General features: G+C 37.9%; 1 non-coding gene across 1 annotated transcript; it reads right to left on the reverse strand.

The window, feature by feature from the left end:
- Positions 1-24,431: 24,431 nt before the first annotated feature.
- Positions 24,432-24,534, reverse strand: LOC132542777 (U6 spliceosomal RNA). The gene has a single exon (XR_009553755.1). It is a non-coding gene; the product is annotated as a U6 spliceosomal RNA (small nuclear RNA).
- Positions 24,535-25,398: the final 864 nt, after the last annotated feature.

Raw genomic sequence — 25,398 nt, forward strand, 5'->3', positions numbered from 1 at the left:
GCAACACAAATATATCAGAATAAATACAACATATGAGAATAATCATAAAATATTTAGAACATTTATAATTATTTTAATTTTGTATTTGTTATTAATATTTTGCTATAGGATTGTAAGATTACAATGTATACTTCCACACCATGCCCACTATCAAAGTTCTGTATCCCAACCTTCCCACCTCACAAAGATAACCACCAGAGATCTCATAAGTCTAACAGTTTGCTTGCTTATATTTTGTTTGGATTTTTTTCTCTTTTGGCAAATTCATGTAAATCAGATCTCCAGATTCCATATAAGAGTGAAATCATCCGGCAGTTGTCTTATTTCACTAAGCATTATCACCTCCAGTTCCACCCATTTTTCCCCCAAAGATACAAAAATCATCTTTTGATTGCAGAGTACTATCCCATGGAATATATATCCCATAACTTCTTTAGCCAGTCATCAGATGATGGACATCTAGGCTGCTTCCACTCATTGGCTATTGTGAATAATGCAGCTATGAACATAGGGGTGCATATGTCCCTTCAAATTAGTGCTGGAGTGTCCACTGGATAAAAGCCCTAGAGTTGTATTGCTGGGTCATCAGGCAATTCCATTATTATTTGTTTAAGGATTCTTCAGTCTTTCAAAGGGGCTGTGTCAGTTTGCATTCCCACCAGCAATGTAGCAGAGTTCCCTTTTCTCCATAATCTCTCTAACACCTGTCATTTCCTGGCTGACGTAAGCCATTCTCTCAGGTGTGAGATGGTATCTCAGTGTAGTTTTAATTTGCATTTCTCTAATGATAAGTGAAGTGGAACATTTCTTCATGTGCCTGTGGACCACGTATATCTCTTCTTTAGAAAACTGTTTAGTTCTTTGCTCAACTTTTTCATTGGGTTAGATTTGCTGTTTTTGTAACTCTGTACCAATTTTTTAACAAGTTTTTTATTTTAAAATTATTTATTTATTTATTTATATTCGATAGAGACAGAGAAAAAGTGAGAAGGGAGAGGGAGATAGTGAGGGAAAAAGACAGAGAGACACCTGCAGCTCTACTATACCACTTGTGAAGCTTTCCCCCTGCAGGTGGGGACTGAGGGCTTGAACCCAGGTCCTTACACACTGTAATGTGTGCACTTAGCCAGGTGCACCACCACTTGGCCCTCAATCTGTATCAATTTTGTATAGATGTAGAACAACATTTAGGTGTCAGTTTTTTTTTAATTTTTATTAGCGATTTTATAATAATTTACAAAAGTACATGTCAACAGGGGTATAATTCCAAACCTTTCCCACCACCAGAGTTCTGACTACCCAGTCCCTCCACTGCAAATTACCACAGTTCAGATAATGAATTTACTGTCAACAACTATCTGTCTACATTTATCCCCTTTTTCTTCTAGGTCTAATTCTCTCTACTCTTCCAAGCCACATATAACCCTATTATTATATCCAAATTTTTATCTTTTTTTCCCCTCTTTCTGGGACCTCATAGTGCTGGAGTTCAGATCCCTCTTATCCTCTTCCCCTTATCACTCCCCCCCCCCCCAGGAGCATGGATAAAAGGTGTAAGTTTTCATTAACTCAAGTGTGGCAATAGTCTTATAAATTACACCAAAAATTAATAGTTTGTAGGAAATAGTTTACTTAGATTTCAGAATTAAAAAAAAATGCACATTAAAGGATGCTATTAGAAAATAATGAGAGTATATATGAGATTCATATTTGATTAGTGTTTTTAAAATAGTATCTTGGAGGTGGCACATCCTGCTGAGAACACACACATTACTATGTTCAAGAACATGGGATCAAGCCCCTGGTCTCCATATATTGGGGAAAGCTTCAGAAGTGGTGAAACAGGGTTGTAGATGTCTCTTTCTCTCTTCCATGCTATCGCCCCTTCTCTTTGACTCTGCTGTGTCTGTCTAATAAAGTAAAAAAATAAAATATCAAATTTTAATAAGAACAATATATTAACTCATAAAGCTCAATAATAAAAAGATGGGTAAAAGACATGAATACATAGACATTTGTCAAAAGAAGATAGACAAATGGTGAGTACATATGAAAATATGTTAAACACCATTAGTCACTATAGAAATACAAATCAAAAACATAATATTATATCTCTTTATATCTACCTACTAGAATTGTTTTAACAATGAAAATCACTAAGTATTGGTAAATATGTGGACAAACTGGACAACTTATATACAGAGATATAAATGGTAACGTTGCTACAAAAACAATATGGTGGCACTTCAAATAAGTTTTTCATCTAGATAGGCATATTAGCTAGAAGTTTATTCCTAGGTAGATAGTTAACTGAATTGAAAACAGAGACTCAAACATTAGTTATACTATTGATTATTATCTATAGCTAATAGATAATAATAAAAAATAATTAATAATAATAAAATTATTATCTATGAAGTTTCATGATGGAAAGAATTCACTCAATTTTCATCAATGAGCTAATAAAACACTTTCATCTAATACAGCAGAGTATAATTTACAAATAAAAAGGCAAAGTGATCTAATACTTGCTATTCTACAGATGAAACATTAATACATAATGTTAAGTGAAATCATTCAAGCACAATAGGGCAGGTATTATTTCATTTCATTGAAAAGAAATATGTAGAATTTGCCAGTTTAAAATGTTGTTTAAAAGTACTCAGGATCTTGAAGGAAAGTATGAGAGTTAGTTATTGCTTAATGGTTACTGAGTACCTACTTCAGGGAATGAAAAAGTTTTAGCTATAGTTTTTTTTATTATTATTTCTTCATTGGAGAATTAATGTTTTACATTTGACAGTAAATACAATAATTTGTACATGCATGACATTTCACAGTTTTCCATATAAGAATACAACCCTCACTAGGTCTTCTGTCATCCTTTTTGGACCTGTATTCTCCCCCCACACACCCATCCCAGAGTCTTTTACTTTGGTGCAATACTCCAATTCCAGTTCAGGTTCTATTTGTTTTCTCTTCTGAGTTTGTTTTTCAACTTCAGCCTGAGAGTGAGATCATCCCATATTCATCCTTCTATTTCTGATTTATTTCACTTAACATGAAATTTTCAAGGTCCATCCAAGATTAGCAGAAAACTGTGAAGTCACCATTGTTAATAGCTGAGTAGTATTCCATTGTGTATATATACCACAACTTGCTCAGCCACTCATCTGTTGTTGGACACCTGGATTACTTCCAGGTTTTGGCTATTACAAATTGTGCTGCTAAGAACATTATGTGTGCACAGATCTTTTTGGATGAGTGTGTTGGGTTCCTTAGGATATCTCCAGGAGAGGAATTGCAGGACCATAGGATAGCTCCATTTCTAACCTTCTGAGATTTCTCCAGACTGTTCTCCACAGAGAGAGGACCAATTGACATTCTCACCAGAAGTGCAGAAGGGTTCCTTTAACCCCATAACCTCTCCAACATTTGCTGCTGTTACCTTTTCTGATGTATGACATTCTCACAGGAGAGCAGTGGTATCTCATTCTTATCTTGATTTGCATTTCTCTGACAATCAGAGACTTGGAGCATTTTTTCATGTGTTTCTCGGCCTTTTGGATCTCTTCTGTTGTGAATATTCTGTCCATTTCCTCTCACCATTTTTGGATGGGGTTATTTGTTTTCTTGTTGTTGAGTTTGGCAAGCTCTTTATATATTTTGTTATTAGTTTCTTGTCTGATGTATGGCATGTAAAGATCTTCTCCCATTCTATGAGGGGGTCTCTTGGCTTGAATAATGGTTTCTTTTACTGTGAAGAAGCTTTTTAATTTGATGTAGTCCCACAGATTTATGCTTGCCTTAGTTTTCTTTGTAATTGGATTTATTTCATTGAAGATGTCTTTAAAATTTATGCGGAAAAGATTTCTGCCAATAGTTTCCTCTAGGTGTCTGATAGGTTCTGGTCTAACATTCAAGTCCTTGATCCACTTGGAATTTATTGTTTTATTTGGTCAAATATAATGACTCAATTTCATTTTTCTGCATTTTTCAACCTATTTTTTCCAACACCATTTGTTGAAGAGACTCTGTTTTCCCCATTTAATAGTCTGGGCACCTTTGTCAAAAATTAGATGTCCATAGGTGTGGTGGCTTACTTCTGGGCTCTCAGTTCTATTCCACTGGTCAATGTGTCTGTTTATGTTCCAGTACTAAGCATTTTTTATTACAATGGCCTTATAACATAATTTGAGATCTGGGAGTGTGATGCCTCCAGTTCTGTTCTTTCTTCTCAAGCTTATTTTGGCAATTCTAGGTCTTTTCTGGTTCCGGATAAACATTTGTAGCATTTGTTCTATTCTCCTAAAAAATGTAGTTGGGATCTTGATGGTGATAGCATTAAATTTGTACCTGGCTCTGGGTAGTATATTCATTTTTATGATGGTAATTCTTCCAACCCATGAACATGAAATATCTTTTCACTTCTTTGTGTCTTTTTCAATGTTCTTGAGTAGTGATTCATAATTTTCAGTATACAAGTCTTTCTTTTGTTAGATTCCTAGATATTTTATTGTTTTTGTTGCTATAGTAAAGGAATTTATTTCTGTATTTTAACTTCTTCTAACTTAGTGTTTGCATGCTGGGTTAGTGTGGGGGTGCCTCTTCTTGGACGTGACCTCTCTGGGTTGCAGAGAAGGTGACATGAGCCAGCCTGGGCTGCTACTCACAGTGACACAGAGAGATGCCCCAGGAACAGAGCTGGTGGTGGTGAGGTGATTCAAATCTTTATTCATCCGAGTTCCCTAGAGTCAGGCAGTAGCCCACCTGGTTAAGCCACGTGTGCAAACCTCAAAGACCGGCATCTGCCTCTGAACCTCATCCACTCCTCCTGGCCAGAAAACAGAAGAAGCCAGTCTGAAAAGGAAGTGGCTTGACAATACCATACATGGTTAGGAAAGGGGCAGAGAAAGGTAAAAGGGGCTGGGAAAGGTAGGGACTTCCTTAGCAACTGCTGCTAGGGGTTTAACTGGTAGGATTAAATGCCACTAACTTTTGTATATTAATTTTGTAGCCTGACACCCTACTGTATTGCCTGATGATTTCCAAAAGCTTCTTGCTGGATTCTTTAGGTTTTGCTATGTATACAATCATGTCATCTGCAAATTGGGAGAGTTTGACTTCTTCTCTTCCAATCTGTATCCCTTTAATTCCTTGCTCCTGCCTGACTGCTATGGCAAGAACTTCAAACACTATGTTGAATAATAACGGTCATAGTGGCCATCCCTGTCTAGTACCTGATCTGAGGGGAAATGCTTCCAGTTTTTCACCATTGAGTATGATATTGGCTGTAGGTTTGCTATATATAGACTCCACTATCTTCAGGAATTTTCCATCTATTCCCATTTTTTGTAGTGTTTTGATCATAAAAGAATGTTGTATTTTGTCAAAGGCTTTCTCTGCATCTATTGATATGACCATGTGGTTTTTGGTATTGCTTTTATTGATGTGGTGGGTCACGTTGATTCATTTACGTATTTTAAATAAACCTTGCTTCCCTGGGATAAACCCCACTTAGTCATGATGAACAATCTTTTTAATATCTTGCTGTATCCGGTTGGCTAGAATTTTGTTCAATGTTTTTTCATCTCTGTTCATCAGAGATATTGGTCTGTAAATTTTCTTTTTTGCTTGTGTCCCTGTCTGCTTTTGGTATCAAAGTGATGTTGGCTCCATAGAAGTTGGAAGGGAGTATTCCAGTGTCTTCAATCTTCTTTTAAAGAAGACTTTTAAAAGTAGCGGTATTCTTCTTTGAAGGTTTTTATAGAATTCATTTGTAAAACCATCTGGTCCAGGAATCTTATTTTTGGGAAGGTCTTTGATAACTGTTTCAATTTTATTAGCTGTGATGGGTTATCTGTAGTTTTGATGGTTAAAAACACTGCAAATCAGAGTTGGGCAGTAGTGCAGCAGGTTAAGCACATGTAGTACAAACCTGAAGGACCGGCATAAGTATTCTGGTTCAAGCCCCCAGCTCCCCACCTGAAGGGAGTCCCTTCACAGGTGGTGAAGCAGGTCTGCAGGTGTCTATCTTTCTCTTCCCCCCTGTCTTCCCCTCCTCTCTTGATTTCTCTCTGTCCTATCTAACAATGATGACATCAATAACAGCAACAATAATAACTACAGTAACAATAAAAAGACAAGGGCAACAAAAGGGAAAATAAATAAAATTTTAAAAATTTAAAAACACTGCAAATGTAAGTAAAGTCAATGAATGTCATATACACATTAAAACTGAAAATTTATATTTTGTCAAAAAATTTAAAAGGATATTTCTCTCCAGTTTTGAAAGGGGTCATATTTTAAATATGTTGTCAATGTTCAGGGAGCCAGTATGCTGGGCTAGCTTCGCGGTGAGAGACAGATGACCAGGGACACACAGCTGAGCAGAGAAACAATATTTCTTTATTCACCAGCAAACGGTTCAAAAAACTAATCTAATCTAATCACAACTCAAATTTGTCCTGCATCTTTCTCCTCTGGCGGCAGCATCTGGAACCCAGGAAGTATCTCGGATAGGGGATGGGGAGAAGGAAGAAGCGCGGAACTAGCAAAGACTAAATTAAAATATCCTGGAGGCAAGGGGAGTGAGACCAAACCAATGTAACAGAATGACCATGTAAATAGACCACAACGTCAAGCAATGTAACAGAAGGTATCCCAGAAGCATACCAACATAAATATAGTTTGTCTTCTGTTTCACCTACTGAGGTATAGATTAAGCATGGTTAATGCCTGTTTATTGCCAATGTTATCTCTTATCAGGGTTTCCAATTCCCTTAGATATTTATAGGTATTTTAAAACATACTGTGAACTTAATTAGGCTATCAATTTTGGCTTTTAAATTCCTAAGAAACTTTTTATTTATTAAAAGTATTCAATTTATGACCATAACTTCCATAACTTAAAAGTAAACAAACAAATAAAACCCCTTCATGTGACCTCATTTAAAGCAATGGAAAATTGTCTTTTAGAAATATTTTATTATATTAATATCAATATAGACTAAAGAAACAATTAAGTGAAGAAAACATATTGCTTTCAACCTGTAGTATTGGGAGAGATTTATGCCTCATGAGAAAAACAATAGAAATATTTACACACAAAATTATCATGGGCTGGCAAATAGCTCACATGGATAGTTTGATTCTTTGTCATGTTCATAACCCAGGTTTGATATAGTCCCCTACAATTCTTAAAAAGCTTTGGTACTGCAGCCTCTTTCACTTTCTGTCTCTCTGCTTTCTGTCTCTTACTAAAAATATCTTAAAATGCAGTATATACCTATACTATGTATACAAAAATACAGATTACAATACTTCCATATGAAAACATTGGGTAGAATTCTATACACATCTCCAGCATTTTACTAGATAAGATAAAAACGCATTAACCATAAAAACTATTTTAAGAGGGAGTCGGGAGGTAGCACAGCGGGTTAAGCACAAGTGGTGCAAGGCGCTAGGACCGGTGTAAGGATCCTGGTTTGAGCCCCTGGGTCCCCACCTGCAGGGGAATTGCTTCACAAGTGGTAAAGCAGGTCTTCTAGTGTCTATCTTTCACTCCCCTTCTCTGTCTTCCCCTCCTCTCTCCATTTCTCCCTGTCCTATCCAATAACAATGACATCAATAATAACTACAACAATAAAACAATAAGGGCAACAAAAGGAAATAAATATTTTAAAAAAACTATTTTAAGAAATGTCAAGTTTACCAAAATAAAAAATAATCCTAAACTTCTATGCCATCTAAAATATACCAAGCCATGTAATGAAAATTATGATTTATATATCTGATGCTCTTGTCTGTGTCCACATACCTTACATTCATATCATATATCTTATATCAATATTTTAATGTCAATATCTCAATTGTAAATAAAATGGGTAAACAGTTTGCATAGGCACTTCATAATAGCAATAAACTCATAAAAATTAAGACCACTCTATATTCACTGGGATGAGTTGGATTGATACTGTCAAACAGTAACATGAAACTGGTACAACTAGAATAATCACACAGATATTGTGAATTCCAAATGGCATAGTTTCTCTGCAAAACCACCCTTTGAAAAATTAAATATATACCTTAAAGATCTTCCAGTCATTCCACTTCTAAGTATGTGTTCTAGAGAAAGAAAAGGTGGGGATTTTAAAGTTTATACGAATACTTCTGTATCCTCTATTAATGTTCCTCTGAAATAACATTTCTGACTAATAGTTACCTCTTCTGATATTCTATAATAAAATACTTGGTTTTATTCATTCATCTTTTCTACCCCATTTTCCCCTCAATCTTATTTAGATTGCCTTTCTAAGGCCATAATTAATTTCACCCTACCAAAGACAAGACTAGTTCTGTGTTTTCATCTTACACAAAGTATCAGCAATATTTATCACAACCATCCTTCTTGAAACATTTTCCACTCTAATGTCTTTTTTCAGTTATCATCTTAATTATATGTACTCCTTAATTACTATTCTTTTATTTATTTATTTATTAATGAGAAAGATAGGAGAGAGAGAAAGAACCAGACATCACTCTGGTACATATGCTGCCAGGGACTGAACTCAGAACTTCATGCTTGAGAGTCCAGTGCCTTAGCCACTGCGCCACCTCCCAGACCACAGATGTGAACCTTTTAGATATCAGTTTGTCAGTGAGTCTACACACACTTTAACCTACTGATGCCTCTTTTGGGAAATAAATAGGGAAAAGATAAGGCACTACAGTTTGATATTTTATAAACAGGGAACTAGTGGAAATTACCTCAGAAATTCCCAATGGCAAAATATACTTAAGTATTATAGATTGTGAATTATTCAAAATATTTGTTAATGAGAAAGGAGGAGAAAGAACCAGACATCACTCTGGTACATGTACTGCTGGGGATTGAACTCAGGATCTCATGCTTGTGAGTTGGAATGCTTTATCCACTGTGCCACCTCATAGACTACTTCTTAATTACTATTCTTAACAATTTTCTTTTGTTGTCTTTTCATAAGAATTCTGTAGTTTACGTGCCCTAAGGCTGTATCACTTCCTTTTCTCACTGCACTGCACTTTTGCTTGAAGTTACATACTATCTGTTAATTTATAATTTAGAAATTATCTCTGTTGTGAACCCAATAGTGTCAGAGAGAATATCCAATTTACTTATAAAATTTTTACATTCAAAACGCATCAGAAAATTATCAAAACTTACTCTGAAATCCCCAGTCTGTTAGACAAATGTATACCTGTAAACAATGATATTTATGTCTTGTGTTGTATGAGTGTTTCTCTGAGGTTTCTGACAGCAAAACATCTGAATATAAGTTGTTGTTGTTATTAGTAGTAGTAGTAGTATTTTGACTGCACTACGAACCCACTGCCCCTGGAGGCCATTTTCCCCCTATTTTTGTTAACCTTGTTGTTATTGTTATTGTTGTTGTTGTTGGATAGGTCAGAGAGATATTGAGAGAGGAGGGGAAGACAGGTGGAGAGAAAAATAGACACTTGCAGACCTACTTCATGGCTTGTAAAGCGACCCCCTACAGGTGGAGAGCCAAGGGCTGGAACTTGAATCCTTACTCCAGTTTTTGCACTTTGTGCCATATGCGCTTAATCCACTGCACTGAAGCCTGGCCCACAAGTCTGATTATTTTTAAGGACTCCATTTACTTAGGTATTAATTTATAACAATAACAGAATAACTAATAAAGCCAAAAAGCCAACATCATTCTCTTTAGTAATTGATGCTCTGCCAGTACTTTTCTGGGGCTCTACAACTGTAATTTCACCCCTCCTAGAATTTTTTTTTTTCTAGAATTGAAATCAGGTGAGGGGTTCGGGTGGTAGTGCAGCGACTTAAAAGCATGCTACGGGAAGCGCAAGCACCAGCTCAAGGATCTCAGTTCAAGCTCTGGCTCACCATCTGGAAGACTGTTGGACTCTATCTTTCACTCCTCCTTCTATACTCCCCTCCTCTCTTTATTTCTGTCAGTCCTATCCAACAACAATGACATCAATAACAACAGTAACCACAACAATAATAAAACAATAAGGGCAACAAAAGAGAATTTAAAAAAGCCTCCAGGAGCAGTGGATTCATGGTGCAGGTACCAAACCCCAGCAATAACCCTGGAAGCAAAAAAAAAAAAAAAAAAAGTGCAATCAGGTGAAGGAGAGGACTGAGGACACAGAAAGGGGAAAAAGAGGCATCACAGTACTGTTTCACTGCTCCTGAAGCTTCTCTCTTGCATGTTATCCCCATGTTGTGACCAGGTCCTTGAAGATGGGTCCTCATTGAATAATCAAGTGTGGGGGGACTCTGTTGCTTGAGCTATTTTATGACTTCATTTTTTTAAGTATAAAAGTGGCAACTATGATTGACTTTTCCCTAGTGAATATGACGTCTGTTTCCTCGTAGGAGAACTTACACGTTGCTAAGTACCATGCATACTTGAAAGGTCTCTATTTTTTTGTTTTCCCAAATGACTACAAAAATGTTGGTATTATTGATCCACTTTTATTTCCCATCTTCTAAATTGTCATTTTCTTGATGACCTGTATAATATTTGTGAGTATTCCTTATCAACCTAAGGCGTTACACCACTTTTGTTACCTTGTCATTTGACTTTAATTTGTACAAAAGACATCTGTCCTATCACTATATGTATGCTTCCATATTTTTCTCCATAATCCTTCCACTTGCTTACAGTTCTACTTAAATCTAAGTATCTACATGTAGGAAATCAAACTAAAAACTGAAATAAATACACTATATTTCTTTTTGTAATTTTTAATTTTTAAAAATTTAGTTCGGATAGAAAAAATTGAGTGGAAGAGAAGAGAAGGTAAAAAAGGAGAAGGGAGAAGAGGAGAGGAGAAGGGAGGGGAGAGAAAGAGGGAAGGGAGAGACCAACAGCATTCCTTACCACTTTCCCCTGCAAGTGAGAACTGGGGGCTTAAACCCTGTCCTTCTGAATATGTGTGCCTTAGCAGGTATCCCACTGCCTAGACCTATACACTATTATTTTTTTGAACAAACACACATTTAATAAAACAATTATACTGCCAGTTTCATCATATTGATCTCATCCAATTCTTTGTTTCCTTCACCAATACCAGTCATTATTATTACTTGAGTGATAGCAACTAAAATAACAACTAACTTCTTGTCCTCTTTGTTCTTAAGTCACCCTGACTTTTAAGTTAGTTTTTTATAGACATCCAAAGTGACCTTTCTTACTGTAAGATTGTGTTATTTCTGTGTTTAGAACTACTTCCTGTGGTTATGAATAATTTAAAATATAAAGTTACGCTTTTTGGTTTAATAGTTATTTACAAGATTGTAAGATAATAGGGGTATAATTCTACACATTTCTCACCACCAGAGTTCTGTGTCCCATCCCCTCCATTGGAAACTTCTCTATTCTTTATCTTTATCCATCTGAGAGTATGGATCAAAATTCTTTTTGGGATGCAGAAGGTGGAACATGTGGCTTCTGTAATTGCTTCTCTGCCAGATATGGACACTGGCAAGTCAGTCCATAACCCCAGCCTGTTTATATCTTTCCCTAGTGGGGTAGGGCTCTGGAGAAGTGAGGTTTCAGGATACATTGGTGAGGTTGTCTACCCAAGGAGTTCAGGATGCAATCATAGTAGCATCTGCAACTTGGTGACTAAATGGCAGTAAGATAAAAGTCAGGACAAACTGTTTAATATACAGGAACCAAACAGTAGGACTAGAGCAGACATAATAGAGCAGGGGTCTTCGGGACGAAGTTAGGAAGTCTATTTTAGATATGTTACTAAGGGTCCATGACTTCAGTAATTTTGGCCTGAGTTTGATAGCTAAGAAACAGGTCGACTTAAAATATTGTCTGGGAAGACAGTGTCAGAGTTGAGAACAGGGCTAGAAAGCTGAAAACGCACGCTGTCTTCCATGAACTAACACTGTTTTAGTACTACTCACCTCTCAAATTTGAAATCCTAGAGAGTTAGAGAGGTACGTGCAGCACTGCATCAGCACAAACAACCCCCACCTCCCACAAATGGGTTTTGAAGTATTTTGTTTATTTATTTATTTTTTAAAGATTTTAAAAAAATACTTTTTTATTTTTTCTTTTGTTGCCCTTGTTGTTTAACATTGTTGTGGTTATTGATGTTGTTTTTGGATAGGACAGAGAGAAATGGAGAGAGGAGGGGAAGACAGAGATGGGGAGATAAAGATAGACACCTGCAGACCTGCTTCACGCCTGTGCAGCGACTCCCCTGCAGGTGGGGAGCTGGGGACTTGAACTGGGATCTTTAGGCGGGTCTTTGCATTTTGCGCCATGTGCGCTTAACCCGCTGCGCCACCACCTGACTCCCGGTTTTGAAGTATTTTGAGCTAGAAGTTGTTTCCATTTTATAGTTTAAAATGACTAAATATCATCAATGTCATTATAATTGATCAACTTTACAATCTAATAATAATACTGAACTGCCCAAATTATCAGAAGGTTCTTTCCTAATTTTCTCAGTTCTTTAAAGAAATATGTATCAACTTTCTGATTTAAGACCCATTGGCTATCTTGGTAATTTTTGTTTATGCTTCTTTGTTGGACCTCTTAATCATCCTTGACTTTTTAATTATTCCATGTAATTACTAACAGTATTTAGTTAAATAACCGTAAGTCTCCTAACAGTTTTTTGCTAAGCAGCAAATCAAATTCTGTTGAATTGGAATAAAGTCAGTTTAATTTCTTGCCCCTTTAGTTTTATGATACTGAGTATGCAATGTGGTCCCTCTGTAATTTTTTATATGACACATATTTATGAATAATAAAATTCTTATAATCTGATATAACTAATTAACCTAAGCATATGTGGTGAAGTATTTTAAACTGTGAAATTCATAGCAATCATTACCCTTTGAAAACTCATAAAACTATGGCATATAATAAGCTCTATGCATTTATAAAATATTAATTGTTTGAAGCCTCAATTGAAAATATTCTTTAAATGCTGCTACACATATTAATAATAAACCATAACGAGCATTGAAGCAGGTCTGCAGGTGTCTATCTTTCTCTCCCCCTCTCTATCTCTCCTCCCCTCTCAACTTCTCAACTCCTCTCTGTCCTATCTAATAGAAAGAAAATAAATAAATTAGAGAGAGAGAAAATTTAAAAACAGGCTACCAGGAGCAGCGGATTCGTATTACTGACAGCAAGACCGAGCAATAAATCTGATGGCAAAGTAGTAGTAGTAATCCACAGCTTCACAAAAGCTATGATATTTTCTTTTTAAAGCTACGTTTCTAAAGTTGCATAAACATATTTGTTGGTGGGTGGTGGCATACTTGGTTGAGCACACGTTACAGTGCACAAGGACCCAGGTTCAAGACTCTGTTCCCACCTTCAGGGGAAAGTGGTAAAACAGTGTTTCAGGTGTCTCTCTCCCTATGTTATTGCTGGGGCTCGGTGCCTGCACCTTGAATCCACTGCTCCTGGAGACCATTTTTTCCCCTTTTGTTGCCCTTGTTGTGTTATCATTGTTGTGGTTATTATTATTGTTGTTGTTGCTGTCATTGGATAGGACAGAAAGAAATCAAGAAAGGAGGGGAGAGAGGGGGGGAGAGAAAGATAGACACCGCCTGTGAAGCGACTCACCTGCAGGTGGGGAGCTGGGGCCTCGAACCAGGATCCTTACTAGTTCTTGTGCTTTGCGCCATGTGCGCTTAACCTGCTGCGCTACCACCTGACTCCCTCAGGTCTCTCTCTCCCTTTCTATCTCCCCATTCCCACTCAATCTCTAATGGTATCTATCCAATAAATAAGTAAATATAATTTAAAAATTAAAATAAATATTTGTTGCATTAGTGAAACTTTCTGTACACCTCACACAGTTTTGAAATCTCATTTGTATTATTATGAAAAACCTTCCATAATTATGGAGATGAACAGTTACCTAATCATTACTATAAATAACATTTCCCATATATCAATGTTAAGAAGGTATTTGAAGTGAAAACATAAATTTGTAATCTGTCTTCTTAAATTTGCAACAAGTTTGCGTATTGTTTTACTTTAAATAAAAAGACATTTTATGAATTGTCAGTACTATCAGAATAAGATTTCATCGTATTTTTCTTTGGAATATTAATAGGGGAAATTAGGATTGCTAAAATTTCATAAAATTAGATTACTTACAGTAACTGAAATCCTAATAGGCTTAAACAATGAGTCACACTCCCACCTACCCCCCAAAAAATTCAGGAGGTTTATCCAGGATGTGGTTCGTTGTATGATTCAGTCATCTTCAATATGATTATGTGCCTCTTAGAGTGAAACATGATTCTAGCTGTTCTAGACATTAATTCATTATAAGAAAAGATCTAGAGGCAGAAAAGCAATTTCCATCATGGAGGAAAATATCAAATGTCAGGGAAGAGAACTTCTTATACATAACTGATAATCCACAAACTAGTCACTGATCATTTTAAGTAATTAATATTTACTACTTATGTAAGGGTGAGATAGTGGTGTAGTTATAGAAAATGTGTTTCATGCCTGAGGCACGATAGGTCCTAAATTCAGTCAGTTCCTTGCACCATCATAAGTCGGGGCTTACATGATCAGATCAGACCAAAGGGGGAAAAAAAGTACCTACTTGGGAGTCACTTGGGCTGTGGCGCAGCGAGTTAAGCGCATGTGGAGCGGAGTGCAAGGACTGGACTGGCATTAAGGAACCCGGTTCCTTTGAGCCCTGGCTCCCTACCTGCAGGGAAGTTGCTTCACAAGTGGTGAAGCAGGTCTGCAGCTGTCTATCTTTCTCTCCCCCTCTCTGTCTTCCCCTCCTCTCTCCATTTCTCTCTCTCCTATCCAACAACAACGACATCAATAAAAACTACAACAATAAAACAACAAGGACAACAAAAGGGAATAAATGAATAAATAAATAAATAAATAAATAAATAAATATTTTTAAAAGTATCTACTTGTGTATCGAGAGAGACAAGCTTGGTTTTCATTCTGGAATAAATTGTTATCAGTCTGGGGAAATTACTGGCACTGAGCAGCACAATTTCAGAAGTCTTCTCTAAACTGAAAGTTGTTACAAATCATAGAATGAGATGTTAGTGTCCAAAATATATGAATGAATCCTATTCAGAGATTCTGAGATAATAGCATGGCACAAAAAATGATAAGGAAAATAAGTAGAGGGCAAGGGGGGAAAAGAATAGCAAAAGGGAAAAGAAGCTAGAATAAAGACATCTGTAACACTGCTTCACCACTTGTGAATCATTCCCCCTGCAGGTGGGGCCTGGGGTCTTGAAAGTTGAGTACTTTGTGCACTGTAGCACATGCATTCAGTCACAAGCACCACTACCAGTCTTCCATAACTTGTGTTTAAAGAACAAAAAAACTTGTATTCTATTGGATTATAATGATTGTTATGTTGTGGTACAAGAATAGTTTAGCAAAGAAAAACAAGGAACACTGACTAATTACAGTGTTTGGTGATATGTAGTAGGAGATTCAAGTGAAAAGCTAAGCATTGTATCCACTGTATTTAATACTTTTATGTCTAGATACTGGGAAAGTATACCATCCATTGGATATATACTGTGATTTGGATCTATAGGGTTAATAATTGATACTTCAGAAGTACCACAGTGAGTTATCAATCATAATGTAGATCACTTATTTAAAAAATCTTTGTTTATTGGATAGTGACAGCCAGAAACTGAGAGAGAAGGAGGTGATAGGGAGAGAGATAAAGAGACACCTGCAGCCCTGCTTCACCATTTGCCAAGTTTTCCCCCTGCATGTGGGGACCAGAAGCTGGAACCCAGGTCCTTGGCACTTTGTAACATGTGCGCTCAGCCAGGAGAGCTACCACCCAGCCCCTGTGGATCACTTCTAATTCTAAATACAGGACATACACCAATGAGTGTCTCACCCAATGGTTGGAAACTATCACAAATATTGGGTTACTTCAGGAACATTGGAAGGGACAAAGGTTTGTAGATTAATAACCTGTCAGTTAAGGTTTTTTTTTGTTTGTTTGTTTTTTAGATTAAGGTCTCAGGATTCACTTACAAGAACTAAAATAAGAAAATAAATTACTTTGGGGACTGGTTAAGCACTCATAGTACAAAGTGCAAGGACCTGAGCAAGGATCCAGGTTGGTGTCCCCACTCCCCACCTGAAGGAGGAAGGGTTCATATTCAATGAAGTAGATCTGCAGCTCTCTCTCTCTCTCTCTCTCTCTCTCTCTCTCTCTCTCTCCCTCCCTCCCTCCCTACCTCCCTCTCTCCCTCCCTCTCTCCCCTCCCCGTCCCCCTCCCCCTCTCCCTCTCCCTTTTCCATATTCCTCTCCTCTTTCAATTTCTCTCTGTCCTATCCAGTAAAATGGAAAAAAAATGGCTGCCAAAATCAGTGGATTTGTAGTGCCAGCACCTTCTTCTTCTTCTAGCTTTTGCCCTTCTTCCGTAGCCAGTCAACAGCATCAGGTTGAGCCTGATGTAAAGTTTCGAGACTTCCTTTGAATCTGGAGAGGTGGCAGTCATTGACTATGTGGGTCATAGTCTGTCTGTAGCTGCAGGGGCAGTTCGGGTCGTCTCTGGCTCCCCAGCGATAGAACATAGCTGCACACCGGCCATGGCCTGTTCGATAGCAATTGAGGAAGGCCCAATCATAACGTGCTAGGTCAAAGCCGGGTTGACGCTTGCAGGGGTCTGTGATGAGGTGTTTGTTCTTTACCTCAGCTGACTGCCAACTCTGTTTCCAAGAGTCTGGAACAGAGAGGTTCAGTGTAGGCATAGGAGACCAGATTGGATGATGAGACGTCAAGCGTTGAACAGGGTGGGCAAAGATATCCGCGTATATTGGCAGGTCTAGTCGAGCGTAGACATGGGAAATGAACTTAGATGATGCCGCATCCTGACGAACATCTGGTGGGGCGATGTTGCTAAGAACTGGCAGCCATGGAACTGGGGTGGAACAGATGGTTCCAGAAATTATCCTCATGGAGGAATATAATTTGGAATCGACCAAGTGGATATGGGGGCTACGGAACCATACTGGGGCACAGTATTCTACAGTTGAATAGCATAATGCCAGAGAGGATGATCGTAGTGTGGAAGCGCTCGCCCCCCCATGAGCAGCTGGCCAGTCTTGCAATGATGTTATTCCTCGCGCCCACCTTTGCTGCAGTTTTTATGAGATGTTTGTGAAATGACAGAGTGCGATCGAGAGTAACGCCAAGATAGACTGGCTGGGCTTCATGCCGGATTCTCGTATCGCCAAGCTGTACATTAAGCTCACGCGAGGCGGAGGCATGGTGTAGATGGAAAACAGATGATACCGTTTTTGCAGTGCTAGGGATTAGTCGCCAGTTTTTACAGTAATCAGATATCAGAGTCATGTCTTTCTTGAGTGTTTCCTCGAGGATGTCGAACTTGGATGCCTGAGTTGCAACAGCAGATGTCATCGGCGTAGATGAACTTCCTTGAAGAAGTTTCTGGGAGGTCATTGATGTAAATATTAAATAGTGTAGGAGCCAGAACAGAGCCCTGGGGGAGGCCACTTGAGACAAGTCTCCATCTGCTAGACTTGTCACCCAGATGCACCCGGAATCTTCTGTTTTGGAGAAGAAATGATATAGTGTTGGCCACCCATGGAGGCATGCATCTTGAGATCTTGACTAGGAGACCACCGTGCCAGACCGTGTCATAGGCTGCTGTGAGATCAATAAAGACAGCACCTGTCTTTAAATTCTTCTGGAATCCATTTTCAATGTAAGTTGAGAGGGCCAGGGCTTGTTCGCAGGTAGATCTTCCTGGGCGGAAACCAGCTTGACCTGGTGATAGGAATTTCTCTGTAAAATGAGAAATACGTGACAGAAGCAGCCTCTCAAGGAGTTTGTAACACACAGAGAGGAGAGAAATTGGTCTATAGCTGGCGGCCAGTGTTGGGTCTTTCTTTGGTTTCAGAACCGCTATAATCTCCGCAAGACGCCAAACTTTGGGCATAGACTCAGATTCCAAGATGTGGGACAGGAATGAAGCGAGCCACTTCTTTGCCGTGGGGCTCAGGTTAATAATGAGTTCTGGGGTGATGTTATCATAGCCAGCAGCTGTTCCCGGTTTAACCCTCTTCAAAGCGTCTTCCAGTTCAGACAGTGTAAAGGGAGAGAGTTTTGGAGATGGACAAGATAACCGGAAGTGGGATGACCACTCATGGGAAATTTCTCTTTTCCAGACTGGGTCGATCTTAGCATGTCCAACTTGAGTTAGGTGACTGGCCACTGAGTTTGGAGATACGGGAGGATGGGAGACGGGAGGGGGTTGGCTACCGGCACCCAGTCTGTGAAGAAGCTTCCAGGCCTTCCTACTTGAGTGAGTGAAGTTCAGACTTTCCGTGAGTTGTTGCCAGTGGGCTTGGCGTGCTGCATCCAGGGAGGCAATGAGATGGTCAGCCACATCTGGGTCGCCCGACTCATCATACTGCTTTAGTAGTTGCTCGCATTCAGCATCAAGACAAGGCGTATAGTTAGCACGTCTCCCACGAGGAATGGCTTGGGAAGCTGCTTTGAAGATGGCTTGGCGGAAGCGCCTGTAGGGATCTTCAGAGGGGATAGAATTAATTGGAATTGCAGGAATAGATTTGTTGGTAAAATCACTGAACAGACGCCAGTTTGCTTTCCGAAAATTCCATCTTAGTTTCTCTGAGCACAGAATCAGTGGGAGCTGGAGACCAATGTGGATGATAGCTGGGCGGTGATGACTGTGCGGGAAGATCTTGAGAACTTGTTTCGTAGCGGGAAAGGCTTGGCCATTGACTGTGCTAATCCAGTACAGGTCAGGTGACAAGTCTTTAATCCATCTAGCACTGTGAAAAGAGCCTGGCTGTTTGGGATCGTATAATAGGGAGAGGTCATTCGCTGAAGCCCAGTTGGCTAAGATAGAGCCGTCAGCACGAGTGGAGGAATATCCCCAGTCTTGGTGATGACTATTAAAGTCTCCAACGTAAACGGCTGGGTGATTCGGGCTAGGCAAGACCTCATTATCCCATGAGGCACTGGGAGGCTTATATACATTGATGAGCTGAATAGTTCCAATAGTAATGGAGTCGTAGAAGGTCAAAGAGGCCTTATGGTAAATGTCCACAAGACACGATTTGTCGTAGATGGCTCGGCCGTGTTTAGGATGGAGATTATAGCATATTAAATCGAATCCACTGATGGTGAGTGGAGCAGCTTCATCGACTGCTATATGTGTTTCTTGTAGGCAGATAACATCTGCCTGATGTTGTATCGCCAATTGACCAATAAGAACGCGTTTGGCAAAGGACAGCCCCTCAACATTAAGTTGGAGGACTCAAAGAGCAGGACCAACAGCTTGAAAGCTGTCAGGAGCTGCTTGTTGCTGGCTTTGAAAGTGACTGGGATCCATGTGGATTCAGTCGGCTAGGAAGGATCGTCAGTTTCCCCAATGAATGGGTACTTAAGAGATGCACCATGGGAAGGTCGATCCAATGCATCCCAAGCACCAAGCCCCAGCAATAACCCTGGAGGCAAAAAATAACTAAATAAAATAAAATAAAATAAAATAAAATAATTACTTTGCAGCAGAGAAAAACTGAACAAAATTTTACAAAGTGTAAAGAATTTGAGTGTGATATGGAGTGACATTGTTGGGTTGTTAGAAAAGTCTTGACACATTTTTGCATAGAAAAAATGTCATGACTTTTCTGACACCCCCAAAATACATTAGTATGTGACAAAGTAAAACAGTCTATCCAGGTAGGTTTAACAACAACTTAGAGGTTGGTAAGTTCAGTATACTATCTACAACAATAAAGGGAGATACATATGTTTTTTTACATAGAAAATTGAATTACTAGAAAATAATTGTGAAAGGCAACTAGAAACTGAATTTTGGTATATTTAGTGAGTCAACTATTCCCCTAGGGGGCTGAGCAGTGGTGCATGCACCAGGTTAAGCAAACACAGTAAGAAGCACAAGGACCTGAAGCCCCAACCTGTGGGTCCTTGCTTCACAGCAGGGAAACATGGCTGTGGATGTCTACCTTTCTCCCTCCCTCTCTGTCTTTCCCTCCCCCCCTCTCAATTTCTCTCTCTTATCAAAAAAAAAAAAAAAAATAGCCTCAGGCACATTGGATTCATAGTGCAGGTACCGAGCCCCAGGAATAAAACTGGAGACAAAAAATAAAATAAAAATCATTCTCCTTATACATGCTTGTGATAAAAAGGATCTCAATCAGTAATGGGAATGTGAAAATAAAAAGGAAGAAGAACTAATGAGGAGATTCTAGACACTGGCTCCATAACTGGAACTCTTAAATTTTATGCTTAAATTACCTGCTGCATGCATAACCTTTGGTTCATTTGTTATACTTCTACATGACCGAGTATATATATGTGTGTGTGTGTGTGTGTGTGTGTGTGTGTGTATATATGAAGGAAAAGAATATAATGTATCAGTTGGTGAGGTGCTAAATATGGAAGTTAAGTGACTAAAAAATACTAACATTATTTTGGGGCTCAGGCAGTGGTGCACCTGCTTAAATGCACATATTACAGTACACAAGGACCCAGGTTCAATACCCTGATCCCCACCTGCAGTGGGAACTCTTCACAAATGGTAAAGCAGGGTAGTCCTTCTCCCTCTCCCTCTACCCTCTCAATAGCTTTCTCTAACCAATAATAGATAATTAATTTTAAAAACTAACATTATTTCTAGTTACCTTCAGTTTAATTATGAGTTGAGCAGTGAAAACATTTGAAATGGCTTACCTCCTAAATAAACGGCTCAATATTTGGACAAATAAGTTACCATGCAAATTATTACCACTTCTTATTTTAACTCTGAGTATTTTTCAGTGTCAGTGTGGGACAGCAATTTTACTGAAAGTGATTTAAATATATCAACATACACCTTTTCAAAGTGATCCTACTACAAAGAAAAGAAATTATTACGAGAGTTCACTGTAGTTTATACACATCACATTCTTTTCTTCAGATAATGGAATAATATCAGAAAGCAGGATTATGTAAATGAGGGGCTGTAAAAGTAGCTTAGTTCAATGTACTCACTGTGGGTCATGCAATAACAATTTTCTGAGCAACCCTATGACAAGAAAAGGATTAAAAATATTAGATGACAACATTAAATTGAATTATTAGCCAAAGAAGGGAGTTTTGAAGTTCCAGTTTGAGGGTTTCTGTGTGAGAGGCATATTGTACATTTTTCTTGGACAACTTCAATTTGTGCTTAAATAAGGCAGATGCATCTCATAACAATATAGTCTTCAAAATATAGTAAAAAGGGGGCGGGGGCATGAACCATGAACATAGCTCTAAATAATTATCAATAGAGAAATGGTATTGCTATTTGCTTAGACATGTGATTAATGGAAGATGCATTATGTACATGCCAGAAAAATCAAATTAAAGCAAAAAAATGCATATCATCATTTTATCACTGCTTACTTCCTTGAATGACTTATCAATGGATATTCATGCTTTTTTAGACATGACTGGGAGAAAGAATATAATCACCAACTTTTATTGATTGTTGATTGATCAACAAGACCATAGGATAAGAGAGGTACAATTCCACACAATTCCTCCAGAGTTCCATGTCCCATCCTCTCCATTGGAAGTTTTCCTGTTCTTTTTTTTTTTTTTTTTTTTGTGTGTGTTATTATTTAAGAAAGGAGACATAAACAAAACTGTAGGATAGGAGGCTTATAACTCCACACAATTCCCACCACTGTATCTCCATATACCATCCCCTCCCCTGATAGCTTTCCTATTCTCTAGCCTATTCTATATCCCTCTGGGAGCATGGACCCAAGAATCATTATGAGGTCCAAGGTCTAGCTTCTGTAATTTCTTCTCTGCTGGACATGATCATTAGCAGGTTGATCCATACTCCCAGCCTGTTTGTATCTTTCCCTAGTGGGTCAGGGCTCTGGGGAGGTGGGGATCCAGGACACACTGAGTGAGGTCATCTGTCCAGGGAAGTCAGGTTGGTGTCATAATGGTAGCATCTGCAACCCGGTAACAGAACAAATTATTTAATAATCTGGAAACTAAAGGTAAGGATATTGTAGATGAGATTAGATTTGGGGGTCTCCATTTTGGGAAAAAAAAAAAAACCTAGGAAGTCTATTTTAGTTATATTCCAAGGGGGCCATAACTTTACTAAATTTTGCCTGAGCCTGACAGCTAATATGCAGGTGGGCTAAAGGTATTGTCTGGGAAGGTGGTGTCAGAGTTGGAAACAGGACTAGAAAGCTGGATCAGGACAGAGAGAAGCTCCCAAATATGTAAAATATATATAAATACCACTAACTATAGGTAACAGAGGACCTAGTGGGGATTGTAATGTTATATGGAAAATTGGGAAACTATTGTATTTACTATAGAATGTAAAACATTAATTCCCCAATAAAGAAATTAAAAAATGAAAAATATGGAAAAATATGAAATTTAAATTATGGAATTTGAATTTTTTAGAAATGTCATAATTTGAAATTGTATTAAGCTACATGTATTTCACAAAACAAAGGTCATATTTGTTTCTGGATATACTTATTCTCAATTATGATGATGATGATGATGATTCACCACTCTGGGTCAATTTTTTTTTTTCCCCAACAGACGCACAGAAAGGGAAAAACACCACAGCACTGAATCTTCTACCAGTACACTGGGGGCGGAGTTAGGGATTAATCACACACATGATTGTCAGCTATACTTTTTAAAGGCTTAATTATGTGTTGCTGTTGCCAGGATTTCAATCATTCTAGCTGATTTTTTTTTTTTTTTTTTTTTTTACCAGAGCACTGCTCAGCTCTGGCTTATGGTGGTGCAGGGGATTGAACCTATGAGAGTCTCTTTGCATAACCATTATGCTATCTACCCCTGCCCGCTGATGTTTTTTTTTTTTTCTTTTTGGTAGAAATATATAGTGAAAGAGTACATAGTATCAAAGCTTCCTCCAATGTGGTAGGGACTGGGATGAAACCCAGTGCATGACTTAAATGAATATATTGTGGTGCAAGAGCTGGTTTTATTCTTTTCATATGTGACAGATTCATATGAGAAAGGAGGAAGGAAATAGAAAGCAATCAACATCCCACTCTAGAACATATAGAACTGGGTATTGGTTCTGGAATCAGGAATCTTGGGCATACAAGTCCTGACCACTACCAGTTGAGCTATTTCTCCAATTGCAATTTCTAAATATTTGTAAATATAGCTAAAAAAAAATAACTTTGAGAAGGAATCTTCTGTATTAAGATATTTTCATTTGATGCTGATAAGATTATGTTAATGTTGGGTGGTTAGAGGAGCTAGGGAAGTTGCAGACATAGCTTCCTTCAATTTTCTTATAAATTTTCTGTCTACTCATTAAATAAATGAAATATATTGGCTATCAGAAGTCATAATACATTTTTGTATAAAAACAGATAAATTCATCATAATTTTTCTGGCAAACCAGTATTTAACTAATCTGCTCAAAGAATACTAACAGTAATCTAAATATTTACTTTTTATATACTTTGCTTTATATTCTTTATGTGAAAAAAAGGAAGCATGATTTGCCCCACACATGATAAACACTATCATGTATACAGACATGAAAAGTCATAAAATACATTAGTAGTTTATAAAAAAATACTTTAATGATGTTACCAAGACATCTGAAAATATTCTATTGTTTTAGAACTATGGCTGCCATTAATTGAATTTGATAATGCATCATATGCAGATTAATTTTGGGAAACTAAGATATTTGATATGTTATTGAATTATAGTAAAAACAGAACAGAATACATGAGTTTTAAATTAAATTGAGAGCTGCATGGTATTATGAAGAAGGTAACATAATGAAAAACAGTCTATACAACTGCTAAATATATAGTGTTTCATAAGCTTTTGTCATTTTTTCAGGATGTTATTATACTAGCTCTATCTAGTGGTCATACACAAATACTGCACATAACTAAAATAGGAAATAGGTTCTAATTTGGAATTATTACTACTAATTCACTCTTTCTAAATATCAAATGATTTAGTGGTACAATCTTTCAGTGTACAATGTAATATTATTAGAATATTGCTAGCATTAAGTATGACATAGTCACATTATTCTCTAAAGTTTAATCATCCTTTATAACAGAAATACCTGTGAATAGCAACCCCTCATTTCTTTCAACCCCCAGCCCTGGCAAGCACCATTTTAGCTACTACCTCTGAATGCTCTTTGACTTAGACCAAAGTACTTTTTTAAAACATTTTATTAGTGATTTAATAATGATTAACAGTATTAAAATATAACCGGAATATAATTCCATATAGTTCCCACAACCAGGGTTCCATGTCCCCTCCATTCAAAGCTTCCCTATTTTTTTTCTTTTTATAATATGGAATACTTCACAAATTTGTGTGTTATCCTTGAGCAGGGGGCATGCTGATGTTCTCTGTGTCATATTTTAGTACATGTGCTGCAGAAGTGAGTACAACTTCCTTATCTTTTATCCCTCTGGGAGCATGGACCAAGGATCATTATGAAGGTGGAAGGTGGAAGGTCTGGTTTCTGTAATTGCTTCTCCCTGGACATGGATTTTGGAAGGTGGATCCATATTCCCAACCTCTTTCTGTCTTTCCCTAGTAGGGCAGGGCTCTGGGGAGGTGGGGTTCCAGGACACATTGGTGAGGTCTTCTGCCCAGGGAAATCAGGATAGCATCATAGTAGTCCCTGCACCTTGGTGGCTGATAAAATGTAGGGCAAACTGATAAATAGGAAATCAAAGATATGAACAGAGCAGATAAAATTAGGAGTCTTTATGTGGAAAAAAGCTAGGAAGTCTATTTTAAGTATGTTCCAAGGGGCCCATGGCTTTTGTAATTGTTGTGAAAGCTTGATAGCTAACATACAGGTGAACTAAAAATACTGAATGAGAAGATGGTGTCAGAGTTGTAAATAGGGCTGGAAAGCTGAATTGGGGCAGAGAATAGCTCTCAAACATGGGGAAATACCATTAACTTTACATCATCAATCTGACCTAGGGCCCATATCTATTCATATTTAGCACAAGAACCAGCATGACCTCTGAGTCTCTGACCATCTGAGCTTGCATTCCATGGTCACAGCTGGGAGCATTCTAGACTGTGCTGTTAATAAACAGAGGCCAAAGTGTAGTAATAGAGCAAAGGAGAATAAAGACCCTGGAATGTTTTTAAGAGCCCAGAATTTCAGTAATCTTTGCTTGAGTTTGATAGCTAACATGGATGTGGATTAAATACTATCTGAGAGGATGATGTCAGTGGAGAATGGAATTTAAGAACTTAGAGGGAGTCGGGCTGTAGCGCAGCGGGTTAAGC

The sequence above is a fragment of the Erinaceus europaeus genome, chromosome 1 (genome assembly GCF_950295315.1).
Source record: "Erinaceus europaeus chromosome 1, mEriEur2.1, whole genome shotgun sequence".
Classification (NCBI taxonomy): domain Eukaryota; kingdom Metazoa; phylum Chordata; class Mammalia; order Eulipotyphla; family Erinaceidae; genus Erinaceus; species Erinaceus europaeus.